The 8,814-nt window shown below is 49.2% G+C and overlaps 1 long non-coding RNA gene across 2 annotated transcripts; it reads left to right on the top strand.

Moving 5' to 3' along the window:
• Positions 1 to 309: 309 nt before the first annotated feature.
• On the top strand, positions 310 to 7,254 carry LOC113032391 (uncharacterized). Of its 2 annotated transcripts, XR_003273868.1 has the most exons (4): positions 310 to 372; positions 1,366 to 1,438; positions 6,570 to 6,739; positions 7,144 to 7,254. It is a non-coding gene; the product is annotated as an uncharacterized LOC113032391 (long non-coding RNA). The 2 variants fall into 2 exon arrangements; XR_003273867.1 differs by having other exon boundaries at positions 6,570 to 7,254.
• Positions 7,255 to 8,814: the final 1,560 nt, after the last annotated feature.

Here is an 8,814-nt window from a genome sequence, read left to right as displayed (position 1 = left end):
GGCATAGCATCAATTGGTGGCTGTTAAATAGCTCCCTGTTTGTGCCAGCTGCTGCATTGTTGGACTGAGACAATATGAGAGTTCCAGTAACAGCGCTCGCCACTGGTTTGTCCATGTGTGCGTGTGTGTGTGTGCAGCCTGACCTCAACACAACCCACCCCCTGCTCGGGGCATTTTGGTGTTTTCTAGACCTCATTTGACCGGCTTGGGAGACTTTCTGGATTCGTGTCACAACAATTGCATTCAAATTCAAATACTTCATTCAAAACAGCAGGGCTTACCTCAGGATGCACTACATTAGGTGGACACTCCAGCTGTGTGCACGAAGCCGCAGGCCTGCGCCAGCTCGGCTGAGCTGTCTTGGAAATTTGGGTAGGTGGCTGCTGGTTAATTCATGATGCTGCTTATAGTATACACAGGCGTGGTAGATGTGCTCTGTGTGGAGTTTCTCTGCAGGGGCTGAGGGAGGAAACGGTAATTGCTGTTTGGCAATGCATGCTTTCATGCTCCATTGGTTTGTCATTTTTCAAAGTGTAATATTTTCTCTTTCATGATGTGATCCACATGAGAGCTTCCTCCGCAGACACTGCCTGTCTGAGACTCATTCACCACAATATTACTGATGATGGCGCTACAAATGATAAGTCTCGGGTCATCTGGGGGTCTTTCTCTCTCTCACAGAGTTTTTGAAATGAACTCCCAATTTCAAATAAAACTCGGATTTTATTTGCATGCCATGATTTCAAAATATGAAAAATTTCTTTCATGGAGCTTCATGACCCTGCACCAGGTCTAAGCATGAGTCTAAGCAGGGTCATGAGATAACCAAGATCTCTAAATTGCTAAATGCATTTTAAAAATGGCTTGGTAAAGTAAAACACCCACAGGTTGTAATTACATAAAGTAAAATCACATAGAAATAGACAACCAAAAATGATGCATTGGAAATATTCATCATTAATAAACTGAAACACGGATATATTTAGGTATAGCTTGATTCTGTATGGCATTTTATGCATTTTAAATTGATCATTTGAATTAGTTTGTGGAGACAAATTTGGAGAACAAGCTAAAATTAGGGTGAAGCCACCATGCTATAATCTGGACACCTTACAGGTGGGCCATCTACCAGTTAGAAGGTTAGTGATTTGATCCCTGGCATGCTCCAGTCTGCATGCCAAAGAATCCCTGGGTAAGGTGCTAAACCCAGAATTCTTTTTAATGTGTGTGATGTCTGTGCATATGTACCGGTCTCAGATTTTTCTTTTTATTATTGTTTTTAATATCTCTAAATGAAGTGGTGTTGTTGCCGCAGTAGAGTTTCCTTCCTAAACACTTCACAGTTTGCAATGTTTTCATTTACAGCTTTAAAATACTTCCACAGGATGCTTCTCTTTGCTGTCACTCACTGGAGCCTAGATGTGTGTGCTCAGTGCCGGTGAGTCTTGTGACAGCACAACAAAACACAAACACCAACACTGGTGTTGGTACCATCAACATTTGGATCAGTCCGCCTGACCTTAACTGTTTACACTATATGGGTTATAAGTGCTAGGCCACCTACACATTGCACCTACAGAACTTTTTCAGCCAATGAAAATGCGTGCAATGACATTCTGAATTCACATTTTTTATGCTGGTATTGATGTCAGAAGAGATTTGTAACGCTACAGTTACTGAGTCAGCGTTGGCACCTTATACGAATTATGTTCCTCAGCTCTCGGTGACCCCGCTCTGTGACTTTATGTGGTCTGACACTTTGTGGCTGAGTTGCTATGGTTCCTAAACATTTCCACTTTGCAATAATATCATTTGCAACTGATTGTGGAATATCTACAAGGTAAGACATTTCACAGACTGGGTTGTTGCAACCTTGCCATCTGATTACAGTATCAAAATTCAGTTCAGTGAGACGTTTAGAATGACCAATTCGTTCACAAACGTTTTTAAAGGCAGATTGCATGGCTAGGTGCTTGATTTGATACATCATTGGAATTGAATTGAATTCAGTTTGGTTTTATTTTCATAGCGTCAAATCAAAACAACAATCACCCCAAAGTGCTTTATATTGTTAGACAAAGACCCTATAGTAACACAGAGAAAACCCCAACAATCAGATATCCTGTTATGAGGATGCACTTGTCAATAGTGGGAAGGAAAAACTCCCTTTTAACAGGATGCAACCTCCAGCAGAATAAGACTCAGGGAGGGTTCGGCCATCTGCCACTGCTGGTTGGGGGTGAGGGGAGGAAGACAGGACAAAAGACACACTGTGGAAGAGAATCAGAGATTAATAATAACTAATGATTAAATGCAGAGTGGTATGTAAACAGAGAAAGGTATGTGAAGAAGAAACACATGGGAAGCCCTCGGCAAACTAGATTAGTTAAGCTGCAAACTATTGCAGCATAACTAAGGGAGGATTCAGAATCACCTGAACAAGGCCTAACTATAAGCTTTAATTGTCACGGTTTGCCGGGGCAAGCCGTGTGGAGGTGGAGAAAGGACCCAAAAGGCGGCAGCTCTGGTGCAGGTGAGTGTTTATTTACAGCAGTGGGTACAAACAGCAACGGGAAACCTAAACTAACAACACAAACCAGGAATGACGGTGCAGGGAGATCCGGGGAAATACACATGAAGAGACGCAGGGAGACCGAGGGGAAACAACACAGACGAACCAGCGATTACCGAGACAGAAAATACAACTTAAATACACTCAGAACACAGGGAGATTACACACAGGTGGGAGACACAGCTGGGAGTGATTAACATGACGAGACCAGGGAGGCAAACTGAAAACACTCACATAAGATGCAGACCTTCACAATAAAACAGGAACACACGGGGGGGGGGGGGGACAGGGTAAACACCAATTAGAGAACAGAACCAAAATCGCGAAGAAAAAACACAAAACGCTGGGTCAAAAGGACCCAGGATCATGACAGTACCCCCCCCCCTCAAAGGCTGGCTCCAGACAGCCCAACAAGAAACAAAACAGCCAGAAAAAACAGAAAACAACCCGACCAGGGCGGGCGGCGGGGGCCCAGGAAGGAGGGCTCGAAGCAAAACAAAACCGGAGCACCAGAAGGCCAAAAGACAAAAACAAAAAAAGAGCCCAAACCCAAAAGAAACGAAGCACACCAGAACAAAGGAAAAACAGAGTCCAAAATAGAAAAGTCCAGGGGGCCGGCCAGGGGGCCGACAGCACAGGAGTCCAAACAGTTCGGGGGGTGCCGACCGTGCGGACGGCAACGCCGGCAACGTGGACACAGTTCGGGGGGGGCCGACCGTGCGGACGGCAACGGCGGCGACGTGGACACAGTTCGGGGGGCCGACCGTGCGGACGGCAACGGCGGCGACGTGGACACAGTTCGGGGGCAACGGCGGTGCGGACGGCAACGGCGGTGCGGACGGCAACGGCGGCCACTCCGGCGATGGCGATCCGGGGGCCGGCCGTGCGGAAGGCAACGGCGGCCACTCAGGCGATGGCGGTCCGGGGGCCGGCCGTGCGGAAGGCAACGGCGGCCACTCAGGCGATGGCGGTCCGGGGGCCGGCCGTGCGGAAGGCAACGGCGGCCACTCAGGCGAAGAGGGTCCGGGGGCCGGCCGCGCGGAAGGCAGCGGCGGCGACTCAGGCGATGGCGATCCGGACCAGGCGAAGCACAGGCTGAAGCTGGACCAGGCGAAGCACAGGCGGAAGCTGGACCAGGCGAAGCACAGGCGGAGGCTGGGCCAGGCAAAGCACAGGCGGAAGCTGGGCCAGGCAAAGCACAGGCGGAAGCTGGGCCAGGCGAAGCACAGGCGGAAGCTGGGCCAGGCGAAGCACAGGCGGAGGCTAGACCAGGCGAGGCTGAAGGCTCTGCGGCTGGACCAGGCGAGGCTGAAGGCTCTGCGGCTGGGCCAGGCGAGGCTGAAGGCTCTGCGGCTGGGCCAGGCGAGGCTGAAGACACGGAGGCTGGGCCAGGCGAGGATGATGATGGAGCTACAGCAGGCGGCTGGACGGGCTGAACGGGCCCCTCGGACCCTCCAGCGGAGGCAGGAGGCTGAATGGGCCCCTCGGACCCTCCAGCGGAGGCTGGAGGCTGAACGGTCCCCTCGGACCCTCCAGCGGAGGCAGGAGGCTGAACGGGCCCCTCGGACCCTCCAGCGGAGGCAGGAGACGAAGGCCGGAGCGGTCCCTCGGACCCTCCAGCGGAGACAGGAGACGAAGGCCGGAGCGGTCCCTCGGACCCTCCAGCGGAGACTAGAGACGAAGGCCGGAGTGGTCCTACGGACCCTCCAGCAGAAGTCACCACTAAGCCAGCAGTCATGGAGTCCTCTGGCAAACACGAAGGCAACTGGCGATGCACTGAGCACTGGCTCTGCCCAGGCAACGCTGACATGGTGCAGTTCTCAGGTGGCTGCATAGACTTCAGGGGTCCAGAATCAGCTGGGGACTGAGACCTAGCCTCTGGGGAAGCCCTGGAGCGGCAAACTGTGCCAATGGCGGCTGAACCGTGAAAAGCACCTTGAGGTGAAATTAGACTTTCTCCCTGCATGGAGTGAATGAGTGAAACCGGGGAAACAGGGGCCTGCGCTACAGGCGGCACTGGGGCTACAGGGGCCTGCGCTACAGGCGGCACTGGGGCTACAGGGGCCTGCGCTACAGGCGGCACTGGAGACCGAACTGGGGCCTGCGCTACAGGCGGCACTGGAGACCGAACTGGGGCCTGCGCTACAGGCGGCACTGGAGACCGAACTGAGGGTGGCACTGGAGACCGAACTGAGGGGGGCACTGGAGACCGAACTGAGGGGGGCACTGGAGACCAAACTGAGGGGGGCACTGGAGACCAAACTGAGGGGGGCACTGGAGACCGAACTGAGGGGGGCACTGGAGACCGAACTGAAGGGGGCACAGGAGACTGAACTGAAGGGGGCACAGGAGACTGAACTGAAGGAGGCACAGGAGACTGAACTGAAGGAGGCACAGGAGACTGAGCCGAGAGTGGCTGCGGGGGAGCTAACTGAGCTGAGAGTGGCTGCCGGGGAGCTAACTGAGCTGAGAGTGGCTGCCGGGGAGCTAACTGAGCTGAGAGTGGCTGCCGGGGAGCTAACTGAGCTGAGAGTGGCTGCGGGGGAGCTAACTGAGCTGAGAGTGGCTGCGGGGCAGCTAACCGAGCTGAGAGTGGCTGCGGGGCAGCTAACCGAGCTGAGAGTGGCTGCGGGGGAGCTAACTGAGCTGCCGGTAGCTGCACAGGCGATAAGCAGCTCGCGTTGACATCCGCCACACAAAACGCAGCCCCTGAATGAACAGTCATGCAGTCCGAAAATGAAAAAGAGTCCTCACTCACCACAGCCGGCGATTTAGAAGCCCGAACGTCCGGCTGTGGACTGGCGCGCTTGCGGCGCGATCGGCGTTTCCTCCCTGCAGACGGCTCCGACGGGCCGGGCAAGATCACATCCGGCGAGTCGGGCAGCGAGGCAGGAGTGGCTGAGAGAAGGTGCGGTGTGAGCCGGAGAAAAGCCTGCATGGTCGGAGGAAGCGACTGCAGAAGCCATGGCAGGCCAGAAAAGAGCCATTGTAGCCGACTTTCCACGGCACGACGAAGCTCCTCTGGAGGGTTCTCCAGCCATAGCCCGAGGAGAATCTCCACATTGTACGCAATGTCGTCCTGGAGCTCCTCGGACGGATTTACTGCCGCTGGGTCCATGGTGGCTGGTTTGTAATGGCCTGCATTTGTATAGCGCTTTTCTAGTCCATAGGACCCCAAAGCACTTTACACTACATTCAGTCATCTACCCATTCACACACACATTCACACACTGGCGATAGCAAGCTACATTGTAGCCACAGCTGCCCTGGGGCGCACTGACAGAGGCGAGGCTGCCGGACACAGGCGCCACCTGGCCCTCTGACCACCACCAGTAGGCAAACATGGGGTTAGTATCTTGCCCAAGGATATTTGCCATGCAGCCAGGATGCAGCCTGGGATCGAACCACCGACCTTCTGATTAGTGGCTGGAGAAAGGACCCAAAAGGCGGCAGCTCTGGTGCAGGTGCGTGTTTATTTACAGCAGTGGGTACAAACAGCAACGGGTGTGAACATGAAACCGAAAACCTAAACTGGGTAAACTAACAACACAAACCAGGAATGACGGTGCAGGGAGATCCGGGGAAATACACATGAAGAAACGCAGGGAGACCGAGGGGAAACAACACAGACGAACCAGCGATCACTAAGACAGAAAATACAACTTAAATACACTCAGAACACAGGGAGATTACACACAGGTGGGAGACACAGCTGGGAGTGATTAACATGACGAGACCAGGGAGGCAAACTGAAAACACTCACATAAGACGCAGACCTTCACAATAAAACAGGAACACACGGGGGGGGGACAGGGTAAACACCAATTAGAGAACAGAACCAAAATCGCGAAGAGAAAACACAAAACGCTGGGTCAAAAGGACCCAGGATCATGACATTAATAAAGGAAAGTTTTAAGCCTAATCTTAAGAGTAGAGAGGATGTCTGTCTCATGAAGGTTGAGGGCTCTGCCTCACATTCTACTTTAAAATATTCCAGGAACCAGAAGTAAACCAGCAGCCTGAGAATGAAGCGCTCTATTGGGCTGATAGAGTACTATGAAGACTTAAAGACTGGGCCTGATTATTCAAGACCTTGTGAGTGGGAAGAAGGATTTTCCATGGATAGAACTGAAAGCACCCACAAGATAAACAGGTGTATCCCAATAGGTTAGTCAAATTTACTTTTCAAATCTCAACACTGAGGACAAAAACAAGACCAAGAACAACAAAAACTCCTTCTTTCAGTCTCCACCTAAGAAAAAAAATATGGTACTATAGCCACACTAGAGCCTACTGTGTGTACCTGCTATCTGCTAACTTTGTCTCTTTGCAGCCTATTTCACATCATGCACAATCGTTTGATGCATGGTACGCTGTCCTAAGACAACATGTGAGCATTGTGGATTCTTTCTTTCCTGGCCCATCAGTTTCTGTAGAAAACCTCAACTGAATCATTTTGGAAGCATTTAATTATCTAAATTGTGAAGCATATTATCTTTCCATTAGTAGTTGCCCTTATATAATGTACTTTGTTATAATTCATAAACAAATATGTGTTTTTTCTACTGCAGGCCTCAGTCAAGGTCAGAGTTCATCATTCAACAATAAGAAGACGACTGGGCTGGGTGTTACAAGTATGTAAAAACCTAAGAAACCAATAAAGGAGCAAATTCTTTTTCACATCAACTGTAAATTATTGCACCCAAGGTCTTAACAGCATCAACCTAAAAAAAAATTAAGAGCCTGAAACTCTTATCTTGCAGTATTTTTAACCAGTGATGCCAGTCTTAGACTTGGTACACACATTAAACATGTGGTACACAGAGCTCACAATGCAAGGTTGGCAAAGATTTATACCAGCATGGGGCCATTATGCCCTCATAGCAGAGGCCAGCCAACAGACTTCATCCACATGTTCTGGCTCAGGCCAAGGAGCTGCACCTTCCTACAAGTATATATCAAAGTTTTTGGTAAGATGTTTGGAATCCAATTTGACCCAGATTGACTCTGTCTCCACATATAAAATGAAATTCATGTGTTCATTGCTTTCACCACACTTACAACAAGACAACTGTACATTGCAAAGTTGAAGCAGTGTGCCCCTTCAGCCTTGTCTCAATGACTCTAAGTTGGCGTGGAATTCCTAAATCTGGAATAATTTAATGTCTCTCTGGGATCCCATGGTGAGAAGTACAATGGAAAACAAAAATTTAGACTTAAACTGTATTTTGTAAACTTGTTACCAACTTTGAAATTAAATTAGTCTTGACAAGAACGCATAAATCTGAAGATTTTCATGTACTCTGTGGCCATAGGCTTTAGGAACCCCGAGGAATCAATAGCATTGACTGAGAGCACCTCACACACCTCCGGGTTATATTGTTTTAATGTGAAATTGTCTCACTGCTCTCAACCATGCTTTTATATCTCTGCCATTTTACTAACGAACCCCTCTCCCTCAACACCCCCCATCTCCACCTTCTCATTAGTGCTCCCTGCCAACTCTCCAACAACACAGACTCTTCCTCTGTCTGCTATTAATGAGGGAACTGAGGATTCCTAATAAGCAGTTTTTCTTTTAATTAAAAAGTCTCCATAAATAATCACCTCATAATCCACATGTCAGATTCCATCCAGCTCCTACTTAGTTAGACCAGATTAGAGACCAGGGAAGGAGATGAGCCATAGGAAAATCTATCTATCTATCTATCTATCTATCTATCTATCTATCTATCTATCTATCTATCTATCTATCTATCTATCTATCTATCTATCTATCTATCTATCTATCTATCTATCTATCTATCTATCTATCTATCTATCTATCTATCTATCTAGTATGCAAGTAGTATTTATCCACCACCATATTATGTCTCTGTGCTGTGGAGAAGAATATGCTAATAAGGTTAGCTTGTGTTAATAATTGATGGTCATATAAGAGTTGGCTGTGCTTTGCTGATTCGGCAGTATTAGTGAAGGCGGCCGGCCGTGCTAAATGATTTATTGTGTCCAATATTCTTCCTGGAGGGATTTTGAATTTCTAATAAGGAGATATTCCTCCTGCGCCAGTGTGTATTTATCAAACAATAAGCTGTTTTCTGATAGGCCCAGCAGGTCTCTAGGTTTCCATCGCAGAGACAATATACAGAGTCGCTGCTTACTCAATATTTCTGGGAGTCAATTTCCTTTAAAACCAATTTTCTCCAATCCCTTTAGCATGTATTTTGCAAACAGAGACCATT

The sequence above is a fragment of the Astatotilapia calliptera genome, chromosome 11, assembly GCF_900246225.1.
Source record: "Astatotilapia calliptera chromosome 11, fAstCal1.2, whole genome shotgun sequence".
Classification (NCBI taxonomy): domain Eukaryota; kingdom Metazoa; phylum Chordata; class Actinopteri; order Cichliformes; family Cichlidae; genus Astatotilapia; species Astatotilapia calliptera.
The sequence above is the reverse complement of the archived record's forward strand: the minus strand, read 5'-3'. Positions and strand labels throughout refer to the sequence as shown.